Source organism: Cannabis sativa, chromosome 5 (assembly GCF_029168945.1).
Source record: "Cannabis sativa cultivar Pink pepper isolate KNU-18-1 chromosome 5, ASM2916894v1, whole genome shotgun sequence".
Classification (NCBI taxonomy): Eukaryota; Viridiplantae; Streptophyta; class Magnoliopsida; order Rosales; family Cannabaceae; genus Cannabis; species Cannabis sativa.
Genome location: NC_083605.1, coordinates 3196156 through 3216530, shown reverse-complemented (window position 1 = coordinate 3216530; position 20375 = coordinate 3196156).

The window sequence follows — 20375 nt, the reverse complement described above, 5'->3', positions numbered from 1 at the left end:
AGCAGCCCTATTCCACTCTTCAAGTCTTTTAATACCTAAGCCCCCATCCTTTTTTGAGAGACAAACATTTTCCCAAGCTACTGCACCACCTCCTTACAAAGTAGCTTGGCCTTTCCAAAGAAATGTTCTACAGATAGCCTCAATGTTTTTCAGGATCTTCTTAGGTAGAATCATCATTTGACTCCAATACGCTTGAATGGCAATGAGCACCGAGTTGATTAGAGTTATATATTCTCCCTGCAAAAGACAAATTTCTCGAACTCCAACTCTTAATTCTAGCTGTCATCTTTTCAGCAAGGAATTCACAGTCCTTTCCAAATATCTTTTTAGAAGAGATTGGGATCCCCAAATAAGTGAAAGGCAATACCTATTGTTGGAATCCAGAGAGAGCCAGCAGCTGTTGGACCTCTCTTTGAGACATATTACTACAATAACAAGCAGTTTTGGAGGCATTCAGGCATAAACCAGAAGTTCTTGAAAACAGCTTCAGGGCCTGTAGCATATAGGTGATACTCCTCATATCTCCATTACAGAATAAGAGCACATCGTCCACAAAAGCAAGGTGATTAAGCTTGATATTTGAGCAGCCATTATGAAATTTAAAATCAGCCTTCTCCCCAATTTTCTTCATCAATCTAGACAAATATTTCATACCTAGAACAAACAAAAGAGGTGACATAGGATCCCCTTGTCTAAGTCCTCTCTTAGATTCAAAGAATCCATGCAAAGATCCATTGAACATAACAGAGAATTTAGGAGTTCTAACACAATTCATAATGAGCTGAACAAATGACATGGGAAAATCAAGTCCAACAAGCATCTCTTCAAGAAAATCCCATTCAACAGTATCATAAGCCTTTTGGAGGTCTAATTTTATCATACAACTTGGTTTATTTGCCTTCCTTCCATAATGTCTAACCAAGTCCTGACAAATCATGATATTATGCCCAATATATCTTCCTTTAATAAAACCCCCTTGAGAAGGAGAGATTATTTGAGGTAAGATATTCCGAATTCTAGTACTCAAGAGCTTAGTTGCAATTTTATAAATAACATTACAACAAGCTATTGGTCTAAAATCTTTAACTGTATTTGGGCATTTTATCTTGGGAATCAAGGTAATAATTGTAGAATTTATCTCTTTTAAAATATTACCTGACTTCAAGAAGGATAGAACAGCATTAGAAACCTCCTCTCCAATGTAGTCCCAATTATCTTGATAAAAAAAGCTCGAGAAACCATCCGGTCCAGGAGATTTATTTCCAGGAATACTAAAGACGACCGCCTTCACTTCCTCTTTAGAGAATTCCTGAAGCAACATGTTTTTCTGCTCCTCAGATAATTTGGAACCTTTTGCAAGCACCCCAGGATGAACCTTCCTTCTATTGTCCACTTTTGAGCCAAGCAGCCTTTTATAAAAATCAAGGAAGGTTGCTGTAATGTGGTTTGGGTCATGAGTTCTAAACTTTTATTTTAATACTCTTCTATCTCATTCTCATTCACAATATTTAACAAAACTATTAGTTTAAAATACTCAATATATACATATACAATATATAAAATACTCTCCTATATCACATTTCTCATTCACAATATATATAGACACAATATATATTCAATACAACACAATACATATTTAATAATATAGAAAAACTCTAAAAAAATTTATAAAATAAAAAATAAAGCAATGTACATTACTAAAATTTGTAGAAATTAGATTTATACCTTAATAAATGTTGAGATACAATGTTTTCTCCACTAAAAACGGTGGCCGGAAGTATAACCACCACAACCACTACCTCTACCTTCGGTTTACCCTAAAAAATGAGGAAAAATATGATCTTTTCAGGTATATAGTTTTAGGTATGAAAAATAGAAGATTTAGAAACAAAATGAGCTAAAATGGTAAAAAAATGGTGAAATAGGGGTGGTTTTCTGTGGTGGTTGGTGGAGAGGGTTTGAGGTTTCTCTGGTTTAGGGGGGTTTTTGGGTTGGCTGATCGAATGAGGAAGACGAATGGCTGGGCTAGGGTTATAAACCCTTTTTGGCGTCAGTTATTTGGAAATAACCGATGCCATAAGTGGCGTAAAATTTTCTTCTAAAAATTTCCAATCCTATGGCGTCGGTTAATTATTATTACGCTAAAAAAAGCGCCTCTAAAATCTTGTTTTGTAGTAGTGTGTTCTAAATTATTGTTGTCTCTATTTTTATCAAACAAGCACACATGCCACCCTAAAAGAGGGCCATAATTAGGGTCAGCCTAGGTCGAAGCTTTGACAAGGGTCCAAGTGTAACAAGGACCCGACTCGACACCCTTTGCTCCCAGACAACAACTATCCTCCCGGACAACAACTATCCTCTTGGACAACAACTATCCTCTTGGACAACAACTATCCTCTTGGACAGCAACTATCCTCCCGAACGACCATTATCTTCCTGAGCAGCAACTATCCTCCCCGACAACATCCTCCCACACAACAACTATCCTCCCGAACAACCATTATCCTCTCAAATAGACCATATGACAACATTTAATGCCTATAGTCATCTCTCATTGTATTTTTTTCCATTAGTAATTAGACTAACTAAACTCTTCATGGCTACCAATAAATAAGATCATGGGTATTAAGCCTATACATTGCAAAATTTTAGAGAGAGAACTTTATCTTCTTTGTCAATACAAGTGATTCGTGGACTAAGACTTGTTAACACACCAACTACATAAAAATCATAATCTATATATATTTTTGTTTTATTTTTTTAGCTCCAAAACTTTACTTATTTTATTAGTTGCCAAAAAACTTGATAAACAATTATAATTAGTTATACACTTTTTAATTATGTTTGAGCCATATTAAGAAAATATACTTTTATATAATAATAATAATAATAATAATATCCTTCATCATCCTTACCTACTATGTATCATGAGATTACTTATTTACAAGATAAAATATTTTTAAAAATTAATATTTCTTTTTTCTTTTTAGATCTCGAGATAGTAAATCAATGTCTTAAACAACTTTACATAAATATTTTTTGAAAAAGTTATTAGGGAGTTCTTATTCTTACTATATCATTTCTTTTAAAATTGATACTTTTGGGTGTTGAGATTTTCTTTTTCTTTTTTCAATCCCACTATTTAGTTATATAAATTAAAATATACAATTAATTTAGTCCGACATTTATTTTTATATAAAGATTATTTATGTAGATACCTATAATGATAGCTAATTATTACTAATAAAGTTTAACACTGTAGATTACTTTCTCTCAAAGTTTCATCAGAAAATTTAAGAAAGTGAAAATGTAATGAAATGAAAAAATAAAATAAAAAAATGTTTTCTTTCCCTTAATTAATTAAGTCACCAAATTAAAAATTATTTTAAGAGCGCATTGCGATTGAGAACCAGTAGTTTACGGCAATTTTTAATAGGTGACGTTCCACGATTGGTTAGCGATATTTCTTAAGAACTATTTTCTTAAATTATATGAGACTCGATATATACTTAATTACATCAATAATGGTATGGCACCGAGAATAGTGCTAGGCACTACTAATGCCTTTTAGCAATTAATTCTCTTATTTTAATTAGTTTTTACATTACACAAAACCAAACCTAATTAATATCCCCATGTGTATAATTAGGTTTTCTATTATTTTTCTTTTTTCTTTAGAATCAAATCAATTCAGTTTAATGTTACACCAAACCATTAATTATTACCCTAGCTTGAGATCGAGACAAACAATTAATTGTATAATCAATTATTACACTATTTTAAGTGGCAATTCATGACATTTTTTTTAAGTTCATATTTCAAACTCAAAACTGTACAAACAACAAGTTAGATTTAGCTACACATAAACATTACTTAGAGTTTATATATTTATATATATATATATATTAAGTTATTGTCCGTATAATTAGTTATATTTTTAACTTTTAGTTTTGTTATGTGTATTTTTAAATTATATATTTATGAGTGCTATTACAGTAGAAATTGGATATTTTACCTATTAATAAAGATAATAATTTATAGCCTGAAATTTAATCCAATAATTCATATTAATTATTCAAAACTACAACATAAATAATAATTATTAATTTTTTATTACTACTGTTGACACGATTTTTCGTCAACTTAATCTAAGAAGATTATAATTCAAGAATAAAATCAAGAAAAGAAGAGACAAAAATAATAAATGAGCACCATATATTTTTACGTAGTTTTGTAGATAAATTCTACATACTCCACGAATTTATATTATTTTTGAGTTTTGGATGTGTTTACAATTTGGCAAAATTTCTCTCAATCAGAATTTTCTCCACCTTTACTCTTTGAGTGAACCCCTATTTATAGGAATAAGATAGTGGTTACTCAATCTTATCTTAGTGAAAAATTATACAATTGATGGGTGGTTACTGCTCACGTTTCACATATAATTAACATGATATTTAGATAAGTATAAATAACTGCTTTATATTTAAAATACAAAAAAGTAGTCTTTGAAGTGGTATTTGACTTGGTCACATCATATTATTTGAGAGCAGGTGCACTGTTGCTGTGTATAATACGAGGCAATACATTGCTACATGTGTATTACGAGGTGATTCATCACTGGTTATGTATTACGAGGTGATTCATCATTGCTATATAGTACGAGGTGATTTATCACTAACTCAGTATTACGAGCAGCTACAAGATCTTTGTTGTGAGATGTTAAATGTTTATCGAAATAACATCCCAAAAATACTGAAATACCTCACTTCATGAACCTTGTAATCTTTATTTAGATGAGATCACCTCACTGGTTGAGTCTTGAGTTTTTTTTGATCTGTCCCACAATGTATTTATTGTGAAAATTTATTATTTATGCCATGTGGCATTCAATTAGACTTTTTCATTAAATAGTATAAAAAATGGGTATAACAATTGTCCCCTAAGTTAGTTTTTTTTTTTGGTTTACACAAAGTTGACTTATTATACATTGTCTTCCCATTATTTTTGACACCACTCCAAGCAGCTCGTTTGTATTTCTCATGATCTATGCATGGCAGAGTAAGTGCTACGACCTGAAGCATGTGAGTATGTACTACGACTAGATGCATGGGAGTGTATACTGCGACAAGATGCATGGGAGTATGTACTACGACCAGATACATGAGAGTATGTACTATGACCAGATGCATGGGAGTATGTACCGACCAAATACATTGGGAGTATGTAATACGACCAGATGCATTGGGAGTATGTACTACGACCAGAAGCATGGGGAGTATGTACTACAACCATAACTCCATAAGCATGGAAGTATGTACGATGACCTGATGCATTGGGAGTGTGTACTACGACTAGATGCATGAGAGTATGTACTACAACAAGATGCATGAGAGTATGTACTACGACCAGATGCATGTGAGTATGTACTATGACTAGATGCATGGGAGTATGTACTACGACCAGATACATGGGGGTATGTACTACAACCAGAAACATTGGGAGTACGTACTATACGGCCATAACTCCATAAGTATGGGAGTATGTACTACGACCAGATCTGCTTCTTTAAACTTTTAAGCATAATGAGCTCAAAATATTACTGAAACTTAATTAATAAGTAATTGTAATACATATGCTCGTTTAACTTTCACATTTTGTAACTTTTTCTTTTATATGTAACTAGTTTAACCTTTCCTATTATGGATCAGGTTGATTAGATACTAGTTTATACATATTTTCAAAGTTTTATGTGAAAAATTTCATCATGATATAGTTTTTCCATATCTATAATAAAATTCAAAGCTATCTTCTTTTTCTAGTTGCGACCATTTTAGAAGTTTTTTTCTTCAATCCATGTCTAATAAAATTCGAAGTTATCTTCTTTTTCTAGTTGCGACCAGATTAGAAGTTTTCAATTCAATCCATGTATACAATAAAATTCGAAGTTATTTTCTTTTTCTGGTTGTGACTAGATTAGAAGGTTTTTTTCTTCAATTGTAACCACTTTAATTAGTGATATTTGGGCATGCTCCCTTGCAAAGAAAAATTCTACCTGCTGAGGTTCAACTTGCTAAGTATTGCGAGTTGTTCACTATAAAGTGTCTCCATCTTTTCTATGGGTAAACAGATTAGGTCATCTTTAAGCAGATTGAGTCATCTTTATCTATGAGCAGATTTATCTACGAGCAGATTTATTTCTGATCACAATTATCTACGAGCAGATTTATCTGTGATCATAGTTATCTACGATCTATGAGTAGATTTATCTGTGATCATAGTTATCTACGAGCATAGTTATCTACGAGTACAGTTATCTACAAGAAAATTTATCTATGATCATAGTTATCTACGAGCACATTTATCTACGAGTAAACTTATCTGTGATCATAGTTATCTACAAGCATAGTTATCTACGAGCACAATTATCTACGAGCAGACTTATCTATGAGCAAATTTATCTGTGATCATAGTTATCTACGAGCACAGTTATCTACGAGCAGACTTATCTATGAGTAAATTTTTCTGTGATCATAGTTATCTATGAGGACAATTATCTACGACCAGATTTATCTGTGATCATAATTATCTACGAGCATATTGTATTTTAGAGCTATGAGCGAACAAGATTTTCTCTCATCACTTTGTCCCAATTTGGCTTTGGGAATTATATATATAAATCCTTTGACAACCATTTGAGTAGTCAATAAGTGAACAACCCAAGCACTTTTTATTATTTATGCAAATTAAATATCTTGAACGTTGTCACCATTCAACATTTCTCTCATAAACATTAATATATGTATTCATTCTGTATATATATATGAATATGTATATATATATGAATATATGTATATATTCTGTATATGTCCTTTTGGTGGCTAAAGACTTATATATACTTCACATATATAATTATAATATTTTGTAAAATAGGCAAGAATTTTAAAATTACTTCCTACATGCTTTGACGATGATTAGTAGAAGAAGATTCTACTAGACTCTCAATTTTAACCAATTTAATAGTTGAGATTGTGAAGATGATGAATTTGAATCTCTTCCTCTTGAATCTCTTGAAATTTCCTTCTCTCAATACACAATTTTTCGTCAACTTAATCTAAGAAGATTATTGATTCAAGAATAAATTCAAGAAAAGAAGAGACAAAAATAATAAATGAACACCAGATAATTTTACATAGTTTTGTAGTTAAAATATACATACTCCACGAGTCTATATTATTTTTGAGTTTTGGACGTGTTTACAATTCGGCAAAGTTTCTGCCAATCAGAATCGCCTCTTCCTTTTCCCTTTGAGTGAATCCCCATTTATAGGAATAGGGTGGTGGTTACTCAATCTTATCTTAGTGAAAAGTTATACAATTGATGGGTGGTTACTGCTCACGTTTCACATATAATTAACAGGATATTTAGATAAGTATAAATAACTGCTTTATATTTAAAATACAAAAAAGTAGTCTTTGAAGTGGTATTTGACTTGGTCACATCATGTTATTTGAGAGCAGGTGCACTGCTGCTGTGTAATACGAGTCTATTACAAGGTGATTCATCACTGACTATGTATTACGAGGTGATTCATCACTGCTGTGTATTACGAGATGATTCATTATTGTGGTAATTTGCACATGCAAGTGTACGTATCATAACAAGTAATAAACTCACCAGGAGTGAGGTCGATCCCACAAGGATTGTAGTTAAGTACTTTAAAATTAAATCTTTACTTCTATTTGGTGAATTTAAAATTAAGAGAAAATTAAATTTAAGAGCACTAAAGAGACAGTAAAATTAAAAAGCAAATAATTCAAAAGAGAAATTAATAATGATTAAAGTTAGGGCTTCGATTTCAATTGTATCTATTGATTATGGCCTAATATGATTATCTTCCTGTTACCAATTTTTATGCAATAACAAGTTTACTAAGGTAATTTATAGTTTTCTCAGATTTATAAATCTCAATTACATGCAAATTTTCTACTCCCGTGATAAATTAAACATGCAAAAGGCATTAAACACAGAAATCCTATAAGCTATCTATACCATACAAGTACTCTCGTCCTATATAGAAATTCAGTTCTACCTCAGTATAGCATAATTGACACTCACTTCTCAGATCTCACATCAAAATCATAGACAGTTAATTGGTGATCAGGCAATTAAAAGTAATTAAGTACGGATGAAATAGAATACATTGAAACTGAGGGAAAATAAATCATATTAAAACCATAAAATAATATCAAACAAGCTCCATCTAAACCCTAATTAAGTGTTTATCTACTCATGTTCATTGTAGCAAATTCACACATATTAATTTTTTAAAAAAGAAGAGAATAGAGAAGAAAAGAATGCTGAAAACACCGTTGAAAAAGCCTTTGTGATTGATTTTTATCTCTAATTTTCGTCCTCCTTGATTGCTTGTTAAAAACTATTGAAGTCCACTTCTTATATAGCCAAAAAATGGTAAAAAAAAGATAAAAAACGCTAAAAAAAACCTATTTTTCTTAGGATTAGAAGGGGCGGGCCGCGGCCCATGATTTCCATTGGTTTATTTGGGCAGTGAGTTTTTTGCTACGTCGACTGATCGTATTTTGGCCATAAATATCTCGATATTGCTTAGAATTGGACGATTCAAGATGTTCCGAAAACATGAAAGAGAGATCTAGCACTTTTATGTTTTGACTTTTTTCCAAAATCTAAAGCGCCCCCTTTATTTGGGCAGTGAGTTTTATGCTACGTCAACTGATCGTATTTTAGTCATAACTCTCTCGATATTGCTTATAATTAGATGATTCAAGATTATAATAAGAATATAATCAGGCTTGAAGTTTTAACTTTATTTTTTGCACAATTTTCTCTATTTTATAGATTATCTTTTTCTGAGATCTTTTTATTTTTTTCCATCTTATTCCTTTGATATTTTCTAATCTTCTATTTTAAATCTGCAAAATAAAAGATAAAAAACGTAAAATTGCTCCAAACAAGCGTAGAACTAAATTAAAAACACACTAAAAATTAACTTAAAAATAATACTAAAAATAACCTAACATTCATCACTGATTGAGTATTACAAGAAGCTAGCTAGCTACAAGATCTTTGTTGCAAGATGTTGAATGTTTATCGAAATAACATCTGCTGAAATACCCCACTTCATGAACCTTGTGATCTTTATTTAGATGAGATCACTTCACAGGTTGAGTCCTGAGTTTTTTTTGACCTGTCCCACAATGTATTTATTGTGAAAATTTATTATTTATGCCACGTGTCAATTCGATTTTTTCATTAAATAGTTTAAACAATAGGTATAACAATTACTTTTATTTTATGTCCATTTAAGATTTTAATTATATATTTTTTAATTTTGAATTTACATAAAATCATATTTTAATTAACTTTATTTTTAAAACAATAATTATACTTATAGAAAGTTACAAACATATTCAACTTATAATAGTTTTTACAATAATTAATATGTTAAAACAATTAAAATGTCATGATTTCATTTTTTTTTAAAATATTTTTTTTCTTTTATTTTTTTTCTTTATTTAAATTTAATTTAAGATTTTATTGGAGGCAAATTATGCTACTTCCGAAAGGAGTATTGAAAGAAATTGTTGCTGTTTGCAGAGGCTTCTTATGGAAGGGTACATCTGAGTATCATGGACTGAGTTATATAGCTTGGGAAGATCTCTGTAAGACTCGAAAAGAAGGAGGATTAGGATTTCGAAATGTGATGTTATGGAACAAGGCGGCACTAGGCAAATATGTTTGGGCAGTTGCATCAAAACAAGATAATCTGTGGGTCAAATGGGTACATAGCGTCTATATAAAAGGAAACAATTGGTGGGACTATACAAATTCCAATCAAAACAGTTGGTATTGGAGGCAAATTGTGCAAGTTTTTAAAAGAAGAATCGGGTTGCAATAGTTTGGTATGAGAGACTATTCCATCCAGCAAGGTTATCAATATTTAACTCCTAGTTTCGAGAAGCAGAGTTGGCATGGAGAAGTTTGGGGGAGATTCATCATCCCTAAGCATCGCTTCTTTGCTCGGTTAGCTATCCTTAACAGGTTACAAACTAAGGATAGATTGATCCGCTTTAATATTGTAATGGATAACAAATGTATGATATGTGAACATGAGAGTGAGAATCATTGCCATCTTTTTTTTGGCTGTTACTTCAGCAAGAAATGCCTTGAAGTAACAACAAGGTGGCTTGGTTGGAAGACTGCAGCAACCACTTTTCCCCAGCTGCTAAAGGCAACAGCAGGTATTTGCTACTGGTATAGCTGCTGTGATTTACCATATTTGGAGAAGCAGAAATGAAGTTCTGTGGTGCAAAAAAATAAGCAGAATATCAGTAGTAACAATGCGAATCCAAAGGGAAGTAAAGATGAGGATTGAAGCAATACGACCAAGGAAGATGAAAGATTCAGATAAAGATTGGTTTGCACATTTGTAAATATTACATAGGAACAATTTCAGGCTTTTATTAAGTGCTGAACAAGTTGTAAAAGTTTTGATGCAATACAAATTTTTGATTTCCAAAAAAAAAAAAAATTTTAAGATTTTAATTAATTTAAAAATTTCATGATTCTATCATATTAAATTAATTAATTTTATTTTTCAAAAATATAATATTAAATGTATTTAAAAATATTAGATATAAATTAATTATTTACTTTGATTATATTATTATATTAATAATGCAAGAACTAGTAAATAATATATATTTATAGTATGATTATTCTTCAATCAAGTAATATCGAGGAGCAAACAAGATAATCTGGGGGTTGAAATAGCTAGCGACCCAACGCCCAGGTTGACATTGGAACTAGGCCTTACGCCCAAGTTAACGTGGAACTTGATTCACATGATTCTGCTCCTTAAACACAAATTATGCTCCAAGCATTCTTCTATTATTTTGGTCAAAAACAGGTAGGAGACCGCTCCTTAAAGTACACATTCTCTTAGTGTATTTTGGTCTTTAACTTGTATCGTTAGGTTATACATGTAAGAATTTATTGGGGTCACAATTGTATATATAAAATGTGTGTTGGGTCATCAAATAAATAAGTCAAATTTATGTGGTCTATTTTGGAATAAAGTTTATGACTTAAGGGCATGATTATCATGATTTTAATATGTGGATACCAATTAGACAATTTCTATATTGATGAGGGGCCAAATAGAAATAGTCAAAAAATATTACCAACAGGTTTGTCTGTTGGTAATATAACAGGTATGGGTCCCCATTTTGCATCGTATCATATTTTTACAGAGTTCCTGAATCCCCATCATCAGGAAAATAAGGTTTCAAAGGTTTTGATGCAAAATTGGAAGATCATACCAATCAAAGATCGATTCTATGGACTCCGGTACGCTTCCGCTATTCCTTAATCTTATTGTTTGATTCTCTTGAATTAATTAGGGCTATATTCAGAGTTTACAGTATTCTAACAATACATATCTCATAGATTATTCTCTACTTATCTTATTGTATTAACCTTAAGCATTTAACCAATTTCAACAACAATTATACAGTGCAATTGTTGATCTTAGGTTCTCCTTGCTCTTTAGTGGCTCTCTTCATGGATTCTTTGAACCCAAAAGAGGGCTTAAGCAAGGGGATCCAATGTCCCCCCTCTTATTTGTCTTGGGAATGGAGTATTTTAGCAGGATTATGCTAAAGGCGTGGGAGGAAAAGAGGAATTTGGCTATCATGATAGGTGCAAAGACATCAAACTAAACCATCTCAGCTTTGCAGATGATGTTCTAATGTTGTGCAATGGAGACTTTAAAAGTATATACCTCATGTTGCAAGGATTGAAGACATTCTCACTTACTTTAGGGCTTTTCCTGAACATTCAAAAAACTGTTGTGTATTGCTGTGGCATGCAGGAAGAAGAAATTCACAGGGTGTTGAATATGTCTGGGTTCAGTAGGCAAAATGTACCTTTCAGATACCTTGGGGTACCCATATGTGCCAAGAGAATCTCAACTGAAGAATGTAATGGCTTAGTGCAGAAAATGATAGTAAAGATCAAAGTGTGGAGTTCCAGGAATATTTCTTTTGCGGGTAGAGTGGTTCTCATCAATCATGTGTTGCTCACAATTCACACATATTGGTGTCAACTTCTCATTCTTCCCTAAAGAATCATTGCTGAAATTGAAAAAAATCTGCAGGAACTTCCTATGGAGCCAAGGAGTGGCTGATAGAGCTGGAAATGTAGCTTGGGATTCATTATGCAAGTCCAAATCTGTTGGTGGACTAGGATTCAAAAACACAGCCATATGGAATGAAGCAGCCCTTTTCAAGCATGTATGGTCAATTGCTACTAAAAAAGATAATCTATGGATTAAATGGTGCGCAATGTTTATATCAAGCAAGGAGATTGGTGGGAGTACAAAGCTCCCCCAACTAGCAGCTGATATTGGAAAAAGATTGTAGAAGCAAGGGGTAAAGTGAAAAGTATCATGAGCCTAAACAATTTCACAGCCGAGAAATATTCAATTTCAGGTGGATACAACCTGCTGCAACCGGTTTCAAAGAAGAAGAATTGGAGAAACCTAGTTTGGTGCAGAACAAATGTTCCTAAACACAACTTCATTCTTTGGTTAGTAATCTAGGACAGATTAAAAACCAAAGATAGGTTGTACAGGCACAATATTATTGACAATGCAGCTTGTCTTCTCTGTTTGCAAGATGATGAAACAGCCGAGCATCTTTTCTTTTCGTGTTTTTTTTACAAGATCTGCTCGAACAGATAAAGAAGTGGCTCAGCTGGAACATAAAAGCAACAACCTTGGTGGAGATATCAAAGAAAATTGAGAAGGGGAGACACTCAAAAACTGGAAAACAAGTGCTGTGTACAACAATAGCAGCTTTGGTCTATATCTTATGGATTGCTCGAAAAGAAAGAACGTGGAATGGAAACCAGTAAACTATTTCTATCTTGATGAAACAGATCAAATTATTGGTAAAGAATAGAGTGAGTCGGGTCTGTCCAAAAAAAGCTACAGCAAAGGATAAAAGTTGGATTGAAAACTTGTAAAGAGAAAGTTGTGAATCAATTTTAGACATACACAGTTATATATACTGTGCAGTAGTATACATGGATGCGTCTTTGGTGCTCTTAGGATGTACTTGTTTGTTTTGGAGTAATGGAACTTCTGATTCATCAAAAAAAATTGTTGATCTTAAAATATAAGAGTAGCAATTTGATCATTTAGTACATCTGAAATACCTAATAATTATCCAAATTAAGTTGCCATGGAATGTCAAATTTTGATGAGATCAACGATATTGACATCATTCAGGTCTTTTTTTTACTGCAAAATTTTCATCTATTTATTATCCATATATTTTTCTTTGACAAAGAGTCATAACTATTCATTTGAATATTATCTAATAATGCATGTGTTGTTTTATTGTTCACTATTATACTTTATATAATACAACCATCAATAATATATTAATAATGAAAAATTTAAGATTTCCCACTATGATAATTACAATCTTTAAATTTGTATAGTATAAGAATTGTTCCATATATTATTCTTATACTTTACCAATAGAAATTTCGAAACAAAAAAAATCACTTTCAAAATTTTTTAAATAGATTTTTTTTCTTACTTATAGTCTATATGTATTTTCTTTCATTAATATTTTGGATCCGGACCCTGACTAAGACCCGGACGCCAGATGACGAACCCCAACCAAGATTGGAACCCTAGACCCAGAGTTGGCCCCAGACCACGACCCCAGACCTGATCCAGATCCTCCCCAGCCCCGGCCCCGGCCGTGGGCCCGACCTCGACCCCGACCGTGGGCCCGACCTCAGCCCGAGACTCTAGACCCAGACCTTGACCTATACCCAAACTCAGACTCGCACATGCACCTAGACATAGACCTTGAATGCAAACCCAGACACCGACCTTGGACCAAGACCCCCACCCGCACCTGGACATGGACCCATATGCCGACCCTAGACTCAGACCTCGGACTTGGTCATCGGCCCCAGACCGTGGCCCGGATCTCAGATCTCGAAGCTAGACCTAGACTTGGACTCTGACTCAGAATGCGAACCCAGTTCCCCTCAGAATGTGGACCTAAACCCCGACCTTAGACCTGGACCCTAAACCCATCCCCAGATCCGATGTCGGGGTCCGAGTTTGGGTCCAAGTCTGGGGTCCAGGTTGGGGTTCAGGGTTACTCTAGGGTCTGGGGTCCAGGTTCTGTGGTCTGGGCTTCGGGGTCCGATTTTGGGTCTCGGTCCAAGGTTTAGGTCTTGGTTGGGGTCGAGTCCGACTTATATAAAAGCAAAAAGCAAATATGAAAGATAAAATTTCTAGAACACATTTTTATTTTTAAAATTAAAAACCAAAAGTAGTTACAGAACATATTTTTGTTTTCAAAAATAAAAATAAAACAAAAATTCTACTTTCACTTTTGTAATTTAAAAATTAAAAAGGGATATTGGCAAAAAAAACCACATGAACTTACATTTTTTAATACTTAACCACAAAAATTAAAATTTTGACGATAAAACTTGCTGAACCTGGGTCATGTTTTGCTCTTCACACTTCCATCAAAAATCCCTGTTAAGTGCCACATTGGATTACCCACGTGTACCCAAATGTACACATAACAAATGTTGTGAAAATTTGTATACGCAAGTGTACGCAATCGTAACAAGTAATAAATTGATAAATCGAGTATCGTTTCCACAGGGATTGAAAATTGGAAATTGATTTATAAAACTAATTACTCACAAATTGGTTTCAACAAAAATAAAATAAAATAAAATAAAGTGATGAGAATATGTAAAAAAAAATTAACAAACATAAACTATGAAGAAAACAAGCTAGAACTATTAAATTGACCTAAAAAATGCAATATTGATATAATGGTGCAAATGAGTATTGTTACAAATTGATGATGTCAACTAGGAATTTAAAATGTCATAATCCTTTCTCCAAAGTATTTATTTTTTGATTCTTTAATCAATTAAAATATTTCTATTCCCAATTAATTTTAAGAATACCAATTTAAGCACAATTCTTTCAAGTCATACAAGGTAAATAACATATTCCTATGCCATTTACAAATTACACTTTTCCAAGAGGATATTCATACATCATTCAAGCAATTCCACTAACCCTATTTTTTCCAAAATCAAGATTAGCTTGCAACTTACTAATGGTGATCAAGCAAAAGGAAGCTATTACACAATAAACACTCTTGAATGAACAAAATCAATTCACTAAACATAACAACAAAATATTAAATCACAATTTTTAGCCAACAAAATAATTCTAGCAAAAAGAAAAATTAGCTCATGCTTAATTGTGCAAAAATTACAAAATTTCAAATAAAAGAAGGATGAAAAGAAAAACCCATATTGGAGTTGTCACAATACTCCAAACTTTCTTTGCCAAAATCCTCTTCTTCTTGATCATCTTAATTTTTGCCAATCTCAAAATAAAAATACAAAACTAAAACTCTAAATAACACTTAAATAAAGCTCTCTCTTTTCACGCCTAAATTTAGAAAGGGAAATTTGATTTTATATACTTAAAAAATTAAAAAAATTTATTCTTAAACCAAAACCTTTTAAACTAAAAAAACTATGACATTTTTTTCAAAACCCCAAAAATACCCCCCTCATAATTCAAACCCATTGTCTCTCCTTCCCTCAAACTCTCTCTGCATCATCATCTCTCTCTCTCTCTCTCTCTCTCTCTCTCTCTCTCTCTCTCTCTCTCTCTCTCTCTCTCTCTCTCTTGTATCCCACAACCGCCCACCCTCACCACCACCTCCAACCTCCGACCCTCACCACCACCTCCGACCACCCGCACCAACACCCTCGACCCAGCCCCCCTCTCTCGGACCACCCAAACGTCGCACCCCCTCAGCCCCACTCTCTCTTCCTCTCTGTGAAATCGAAAAAAAAATCCCTAGAGTTCGATGGTCGGACCATGGGGTCCGACCAATCGTACCCATCGGACCCCATGGTTCGACCATCGGACCTGGGGGATTTTTTTTCTTTTCGATTTCAGAGAGAGGAAGAGAGAGTGGGGTCCGACCATCGAACTCTGTGGATTTTTTTTTTCAGAGAGAGGAAGAGAGAGTGGGGCTGAGGGGGTGCGACGTTTGGGTGGTCCGAGAGAGGGGGGCTGGGTCGAGGGTGTTGGTGCGGGTGGTCGGAGGTGGTGGTGAGGGTGGGCGGTTGTGGGATGCGAGATAGAGAGAGAGAGAGAGATGATGCAGAGAGAGTTTGAGGGAAGGAGAGAGAAAGGGTTTGAATTATGAGGGGGGTATTTTTGGGGTTTTGAAAAAAAAGTCATAGTTTTTCTAGTTTAAAAGATTTTGGTTTAAGAATAAATTTTTTTAGTTTTTTAAGTATATAAAATCAAATTTCCCTATAAAAAAGCACATGTATATATGCTATAGCATGCACACGTGGTACATATTTGCACATATATGATAGTCCTTCCAATCATGAGCTGCCTATTTTTTTTTCTTTATTTTTTCATGCAAGTCCATTAGAATATTAATCACACTTTATGAATATTGTGTAGAAGATTTTTGGACTTTGATAGTTCATGGACTTTTTTTACTCTATGACTTTTGAGACAATATGCACATAATAAAGTCCAAATTATATATTTAAGCTCCTATAAAAATACGCAATATTAAGAATAATACTTTTAACATGGGATACTAAATAAAATTGATAAAAATATTATAAAAATTAACTATAATTAATCTAAAAATACTATAACTAATATTTATGCAAAACTAAGTAAAATAATTAAAAAGTCACTAAAATAAACTAAAAATGCTTGAGAACAAAACTAATTTAATGGACAAAAAAAGCTAAATAACTCTATTTTCATACAGTTATCAATAAATTTTTAGTGGTCCACGTAATATTAATTATTTAAATATTATAAAAAATAATTTAAAAATTATAAAAATAAAATAATAATAAAAATATATATTTTTTCTTTTTTTTCTTTTTTTTTCTTTTTTTTTCTTTTTTTATTTGAAACCCTAACCTATCTTCCTTGTCCTTCTTCATCTTCTCCAAAACCACCACCACACCACCACAACCATCACTACCGCTACCACCGCCACTACACTCACCATTGAACGAAAACAAAGAAGATGTCAAAACAAAATCAAATACCACATGCTTTGAAAATCCAAAATCAAAATCAAATACCCAACCTAAAGATCGCCCTTGGTGACCTAATCGTACCCCCTGATGACGAACCCAATGGTGCAGATCCTCTAAAACTAACTACAGATCCGTCAGTGACCTAATCGCACATCTTCGATTCATGACCAACCAAAGCACAAAAGAATCAGGGTTTTTTAGTTTTGAGACTTAGGGAACACGATCCCATGGTCTTGTTGGACCACCTATGACTGTGGACGACTGTCTGGCTGTCATTCCACCTAGAAAATGGAAGAGAGGGAGAAAGGGAAAGATGGCAAGGAGGAGAGAGGGGGTCGGGTTCTTGGGATTTTGGAATCAAAGAGATGGGTTTTAGGGTCCCCTGGGACCATCGCCGCTCGCAATTGCCAGTTTTCGGTCTTACCACGTCGTCGAGCAAGAGAGCAGAGAGAGGAAGGGAGTGATGGGTAGAGAGAGAGAGGAAATGCTGATTAGGATTCCAAATAATTGTGAGAAGAAGAAGAAGAAAAATAAAATAAAATAAAATATATATTTTTTTTATTATTGTTTTATTTTTATAATTTTTAAATTATTTTTTTTATAATATTTAAATAATTAATATTACGTGTATCACTAAAAATTCGCCACATGTACATTTGTGTACACGTGGGCAATTAAATGTGGTATTTAACATAGATTTTTGGATGAAAGTGTGAAGAGCAAAACGGAACTTGGGTTCAGTATGTTTTACCGTCAAAATTTCAATTTCGTGGTTAAGTGTTAAAAATATAAAATTCAGGTGGTTTTGCCGTCAATATCCTAATTAAAAAAATAAAATTATTACCAAACGCCGCCTTAATTAGTTTAATTAAGTTTTGAAAATTTGATTAATGTATCTAACTGAATATTATTACTATCTATAAAATATGAGACATGGTAAGTATATATGAATATATATTCAAAAATAAGTTAGTTATATGAGTGGAAGACTTACTAAACTCATCTTAATTACACTAATTATATTTTCATTAATGTTTTTGCCTAACTCACCATCATCGTACATATATAAATACAAGGTAAAGTACAGAAGTTTTCATCACAAAAAATAAATATTAATATTTTTTTTTTCATATATAGCAAAAATGCAGTGCATGCACAAGAAATATCACTTTTACCAGCATAGTTCGCTACTGCACTGGTAAAAGTAACTTTTACCAAATAAGAAGAAAGAGGTCAAAGTTTTACCAGCATACATTTACAGTGGCTAAAATCTAACTTTTACCAGCGCATTTACGCGCTAGGAAAAGTCATTTTTGTCAGCGCTTTTCATTTTATGTTGGAAAAAGTTCCAATACCAACATTGATTTTCCAACCCCTTTAGTCAACACATCTCAAGTAAATTCTATTTTACCAGCGCAATACCAACTTTTGCCAAAGACAAAAATGTGCTTTGGTAAAAATGGCATTTATTGTAGTATATGGTTTTTCACCAATTTGCTCCACCATCCCTCTCTATTATTAATAATCGTTTTACACCAAAAACATCTTATAATTCAAAACCAAAATCAAAATCAAGTACTTGTTACCCCATACAATGTAAGGTGATTAATTTTCTTTTATGTATATATTTTACTATGTATATTTTCAACCAATCATTTTTTAATATTCTATAAATAATAAAATTATTTACTATATTATTATATCATTAAAAAAAAAAGAAACGAGCCATTTGACCGGTAGTATTCGTATTTCGTTAAATAACAATTTAGACTCTGTATTTATTAAATAGATTGAATTGATACATTGAGTGTTCAATTCTAAATAATTTCAATATGATTAAATAATCCAAAGTTCTTATTTTGATAATATTGAAAATCACTGTTGAAAAATTGAGGTTATGCAGAGAGAGCCTCATACAAGTCGATTAAATAAGTTGGAGAAAGACATGGAAAAGATGCTAATTGGAGAGGAAAACTCTTTAGCTCAATTTGAGCTAATTGATACAATACAAAGACTTGAAATATCTTATCGTTTTGAGAATGAAATTATTTCTATTTTGAAAGAAAAATTCACCAATAATAATAACAACCCTAATCTTTTTTTTTTTTTTGGAGATTCTAACAACCCTAACCTTAATTATGATTTATATGCTACTGCTCTCAAATTTAGGTTTCTTCGCCAATATGGGTTTGAAGTACCTCAAGTATGTATATTAAATTTATATATATAAACAATTAATTAATTAGTAATTTTGATATAGACTAATTTGTGGCATAAATACTTAAGTTTAACATCCAGTTGCAAATAAATATCTAAGTTTAATTTTTGGCGGTAATAATACCTAAGTTATAATTTTGAAACTTCTGTAGGTATCTGGTTAAGTAAATTACCACGTGGCAATCCCTGATTGGTCCAAGTCATTAAATTTTTATTATTTAAAAAAATTAGTTCAAATATACCAATAAGAAAATGACACGTGGATTTAATAGCTTAATATTTAACGGTTAGGTACCTACGGAGTTCCAGAAATATAACTTAAGTATTATTACCGCTAAACTTATGTATTTATACCGCAAATTACTCTTTTGATATATATTTATCTATATATAGGTGCACTTTTAACGAGTATTACCCACATGAATGAGTATTATTAAGAAAATTTGAATTTTTATGCTTAGTTTATCCAGAAAATTTCTCATTTTTTCACTATATAAACTGGGATTGTTCCATCGGCTGAAAAAAAATTAGAAAAAAATTATTCGATAAAAAAGAAAGATAAAAAAAAAATTAGTTTAACTTAGATATTTTTTTATATAAATATATTTTTGAAGTAGTGTAAAATGAGATATTTTTTGATATTTTGTTTAATTAAATAGATAAATTAAGCATAAAAATTCAAATTTCTCTTTCATTATTCGTAATTGGATTGGATCCAAATCTAATAGTTTCATATTTTTAAAATTAATATTTATAGTTAAATTTGTTTAAAATATACATATATATTAAATATATAATTTTTATTATGTTATTATTGCAGAAATTTTCAATAATTTTAAGGATGATGAGAGTGGAGAGATCGAGGCAAATATAAGTAATGATATTATGGGAGCATTGGGCTTATATGAAGCTTCATTCCATGGAAAAAAGGGTGAAAGTATTTTGGAAGAAGCAAGAATTTT